Consider the following 6,000-nt stretch of genomic DNA (forward strand, 5'->3'; position numbering starts at 1 on the left):
TAATAGATGATAGCATTGTTGATGAAGAAATTAGGAAAACTCCAGGTCATCTTATAATGCAATCGGATAATCCAGAAGAGTTGTGACTCTTTCGTGAAAACGAGCAGAGATTCATCTCCGTGACTAAACGGCAATATATTATTAAAACATACAAAAACACCATTTATGTTAGGAACTAAAAAGAAACACTTGTTAGCAGATTAAGCTAAAGTGACTTTTATCTAGAACTTTGCCATACACAGTTTAATTAACGAGCAACTAACGTACAAATTTAATAATACCTTCAAGGAACATATTACAAACTTAAGGTGAACTATACCCGTTCTTAGAATGACAAACACCAACACTATCCAGAAAAGGGAAACGAAAAAGACTCTTTGGTTCTTCCAAAGAAAACAAAAAGGTTTGAATAGGTTTTCCTCAAAAATCAACTTTAACGCATTCCCTGGGTAAGGGAATGCGTTAACATGTTCATTGCCAATCACGCGATATCGCGCGATGCGAGTTCTCACCAAACTGCCGATCACGCGTTATCGCGTTTACGTCACTAACTAAATAAAAAAATAAAACAAATTTGGCCACCACACGAAATTCCAATTTTCAGCTTGGCAATGAAAGTGTTAAAGTTAAATATCAAAACGCACGCCTCTTCCGTATTGCAAATCATACGCAAATGGCTAATCTTAATATTTAAGAAATGTAATATACCACCATTACAGTTATTTGGTATATAATTAAACACTGAATACGTATTTCCTAAAAATAAAGGAACCAGTATCTGAATTGATTATCTTTGTGAAATACTCCTCTCATCATCTGACAAAAAACACTTCGTGGTGTCTTAAGGTTTGACGCCATACATACACTATTCTTAAAAAAATCAAAGCGGTTAGCATAAGGGGAAAACTGCACAATTGGTTCGACACTTCCCGTTCCGGAAAACAGAATCAACATTAGAAAAAGAAATCGTACTTACAGCAAAGAGAAATTATATTAATCGCAGCATTCCTCAAGAACTATCGCCATTTCTTTCCAATATTTTTTGTAAACAGTCTATCCAACCTGCAGCTACATAGTTGTATATTGTTACGTCTCTTTATTTTCATTTCTTTCTTAGATTACGTATTTAGTATGATCCAATTTTGATCCAGTTCTCTCTATATCCTTCTACCTTAATTTTATCTCTTTCTCCTTAATATATAACCCGGTTTGGCTCCTAGAGATGTTTCCTCTTCAGAATCTGGCAAATTTTTATTTTAACTTCGCCAGCCAGCTTCTTATAACAAGAATATCAATCAAGTTCAGGGAAATATACCTAGGTTTTAGGCATATACGTTAATCTAGAATTCACACACGAGTATATACGTGGGCTGATCAATAAGTAATAAGACTAATTTTACTGTGGCGAAATCACTCATCACAATATTAATTTCTGTGGAATAAAGAAATGTTGCTGTCTGTATTAACAAAAGAGGTTGATAGATGGCATATACGGGCTGGTGTGCCAGAGTTTCACGTGACTAAACGCAAGCTTGTTTCGGAGCACCTACCTAGCACGACCAGTCTTCGAAATGGAAGCGTACTTGGAACAGCGTTATGCGATTAAATTTTGTGTGCGTTTGCAAAAGTCGGCATCGGACACTTTTAACATGATACGCGAAGCTTTCCACGAAGTAATGTCGAGGTCAAGTGTGTTTCGCTGGCATAAAACTTTTAAGGAAGGAAGGCAAAATGAGGAAGATCTTGAACTTTAGGGAAGACCTTCAACGTCCATCACAGAGACAATGATCAACACAACAGCGATTATCATCAAGCACGTCAAAAGGAAGCGTCCATTGCTGAAGAATGGCTTTTTATTGCACCACGATAATGCCAGGCCACATATTGTTGGTTGTGTAATGGACGTTTTGGAAGAACAACACAGATATCCTACCACCCTCCATACAGTCCTGATCTCGCACCGTGCGATTTCTGGCTGTTTCCTCAGCTCAAGAAACCACTAAGAGGCTGCCATTTCGAAAGCAACAAAGCATGTGTAAAAGCTGCGGAGGCGGTTTTGAAAGAACTCTCAAAAAACGTACATTCACATGTGTTTAAGAAGTGGACGCAACTTTGGGACAAATGCATCGCGTCTCATGGTAGTTGCTTCGAAAAAGACCATGAAAATTATGACGATTAAAGGTAATTTGTTTTCTGTATAAATACAGTCTTATTACTTATTGAACAGCCTACGTAGATCTCGGTACCTTGCAGTCGTGACCTAAGATCTAATCTCGATTAAATAATTTTCTAAACTCCTTCCCGCTATTTGGTTCGAATTTCACAAGTGGTAGTTTGACACCTCGAATTCAGGCAAGACTCAGGTTCAAGTAACAAAACATGTTTATTAATGCTGAAAGACAAGTACATTAAATCTTGTATTAAGTTATCAAAACTTCTGAATTGCTAGCTAAGTGAATGTCTTATGCTAAGCTATACAAACTGTTGAATACTAATCTAACCTTTTTACATAAACTGACATGCAAAATCATGTAATACAAATGGATAATTAAATTATGTCACACTCAAGTAGAGTTCCTTCATTCACATTTACTTTAAATAGATATTTCACAACTCATTTCTCTCTGAGTTAAATTTACTCAATTGACAAAGGGTCTTCACTACTTCAATCATATACAAGTTAGAGATTTATCCTACACAATTCTTAATCTAATAGAATTGGCTATATTAAATACTCTATCCTGACAAAGTTCTCTAAAATGCCCTCAGTCTTGCATTATCAAGAGACACAAATTCTACCTTCAAAGATTCCCAAGATATAAAACAAAAAGGATCTTTATTTACCTAGCCCCTCCCCCCCGAAGGTCTATTAGCTGTCACGTGTTGTTCAGGTCATCCTTCGCGTTGGCTGGTTCTGGGTCAGGTCTCGTGACTGAGTTGTTCCGTTCTCTGCTACCGGACACAAAATCAGGAAATGGCTGGAACTACAAGCCTTGTCCACCCACTCGGGTGGGTCATTCAGCGTTTGGCACCATTTTGCATGAGCTGTTGATTCTCTTACGAGTCTTCGTGGAGTACCTCTCAGCGCAAGTCATGAATACGGCCGGCTGTCCTTCGACATAGCACCCTCGGCTTGTCCTATCTCCGATCGAGAGTTCTCGATCTCCAAAATCCTGGAAGAAAACAGAAAAAAAGCCTAGATCTTGGCGCTTATTGTCTTAAATATTCTTTCTCAGCGCCCTCTTTTTCTCTATTGATTTTTCGCACGATCCATAACTTATATCGCCCTTAGGTTGATCCCTTAATTTCCCTCCTTGCTATTAGGTGTTGTTTTCGAGGAAAGGCGCCTACGTCAGCCTTCCCCGTAAGTTGCAGGCTTCGGCGTTACGACAGGCACTTGCGGCTTAGACGTGACCGTTGATCCTATTAGTCATTTCTTACCTGGAGACTTACTATTTTTTTGATAGCTTAATAATACATAAATTAAGCCATTATTTCTTTATATGAAATGCTAATCTGACATAATTCTTGATTTTAGCTTTCCGTTTGACAATAAATAATTCCAATACATTACATATACTGATACAACACATACAACATACAACATACAACAACTTAGATGTTTCTCATCTTCCGCTGGTAAGCAGGTATTATGCAAATTTCTTTTATTATTTTGTAAAGCTTACATGTTGGATCCTGAATGAATAACTTGTCAAGAAGTTCTCCATTCAATATCTAACAATATATCAGAATACATATGATACATCACTCATAGCCATACACAAGGACTGATCAACAGACTTAAAACATTTACAAGTAGACTTCAAGATAATTACTGATTATCTTGAAGTCTGAGGCTTATCTAGAATAGGTAATTCTATCATAATAAGTAGCAACAAATCTCACGCAAAATAATAACTCCTCGAATGGCTACAAATATCTCACATATATCATATTTCACATTGCCCGAAGAACTGTTAAACAATCTAGGAAATACAAACCTCAGATAATTATGCCTACAATTTGACAATATGCAAGAGACTACACACACACACACACACACACACACACACACACACACACACACACACACACACACACACACACACACACACACACACACACACACACACACACACACACACACACACACACACAATGCGCGCGCGTGTGTGTGTGTGTGTGTGGCATAGCAAGATATATCTTGCTATGTGTGTAGTTCAGGAATTTCACACACACATAGTGTGTAGAATGGTTCATCAAGATATATCTTGCAGAACATAGCAAGATATATCTTGCTATGGTTCAGCACTGCAATATTTAACGAAAAATCTAAACTCATTACAAAATAGGCTGATCGCAACAATAACTGGGGAATACCTAAATAATACCTCTCCGTTTCGTCGTTCAACATCTGACTACAAGAAATCTTAGACATCACACTATCCTGGTAAGACACTACTTTTCCAGAAAATACCGAACAGTAATAGTAATAATTCCACGTCAAATAAGACCTCAACGTATAACGTATATCAAAAGTAACTCTATTAATGCATGTCGTAAAGCAGCACCAGTTCTATTCTTTATACTCATTAAAATATGCTTTTATACAATATAAAGGGCCTATTCTCATATGCTGCTCACTTTGGCTATATAGTTCTTGAACTTCAGCTTCTTATCTATTAAAACCTAACCGTCAGCAATCTCTTGTTTTTTTTTAAAACAATCCCGCAATCTAATAAATAACTAAATAAATAAATAACTGATTACGCCAAGGGGCATAATTTTAGTGCATTAATTGACATTTAGTAACATGTAACTGTTAGACATTTTTAAACGATACCAATTCCAGGATAATTAAATATTTCTGCAAATACTGGACATTAATTCTATTTCTGATTAATTTATCTATATTTGAATCATCAGCAAAGATCAATATGTCTCCTTTTAAATACTTCTCAATGTAATTAATGTCAAGATTGAATAACAATGAATCAAGAACTGATCCCTGAGACCTGAGATACACCTTAAATATTTACATTCCCTTTAGATATCTGTACTTGAATCATTCTCTTGTCCAATCTCATATCATTCAACTTAGGAAATATCTTTCATGCTGGATTCCGTCAAATGCTTTAGTAAAGTCCAAAAACATCGTGGTGTATTCATTCCCCTTGTCGTTAACTTGCGCATATATCGTACAGTTAACTTTACGATATATGCGCGAGTTATTGGAACCAGACCTTCCCTTAGTAAACCCATCTGTTCACTGCAGTGTATGGATTCTCTGTTAAACAGATTCTGTATGCGCCCTCTTACCAACATTTCCAAAATCTTCACTACCACTCTACTGTTGATGGTGAAGATCAATGATTAGACCGATCCATATTTGCATCGTTTGCTATGGGACTATCATACATTAATTCACTGTTGTGAAATCTTCCTTTTCAAGGTTTACATCATGCATGTCTTTAATATAACATTCTTCGGGGAAAAAATTAACTTATTTCTGTTTAAAAAAAGGTTCTTGAAATAATCTCCATTGCACTGCATGTTATTTTCGAAATGAAATTTACTACTTACACACCTTTAATAACAACTGTGTCTATCCTTGAAGAGTGAATATATTCTCTCTCCGTGAAGAGAGACTCTTTTTTCTTGATTGAGTCATTAAGAGATATGATGTTATTAGGAATTGTGGGTAGAGGTCACTTTCATTCTCAGTAATGTGTATAAACCATTTATGATGCGATTGGTTTGCAGGGATCATCAAAGCAGATTTCAGTAGTACGAACATCACACAAGGGTGTCTTTCTGAGTTTTGTCTTTCTGTCATAATTAAGTCAAATCATCTCTTCGAAAATGTTGATTTTCACTTTCACTACATAGACAAATGTAGTATGAAAGAATACATTTTTATCAGCTGTCTATAAAATTATATTAATTACAAACAATATAGTCAAAACGATTGTTTTTATCTCAATAATCATAGAGTTTTGT

The sequence above is a fragment of the Typopeltis vanoorti genome, chromosome 3 (assembly GCF_054136105.1).
Source record: "Typopeltis vanoorti isolate ZY-2024b chromosome 3, IOZ_Tvanoo_1.0, whole genome shotgun sequence".
Lineage (NCBI taxonomy): Eukaryota > Metazoa > Arthropoda > Arachnida > Uropygi > Thelyphonidae > Typopeltis > Typopeltis vanoorti.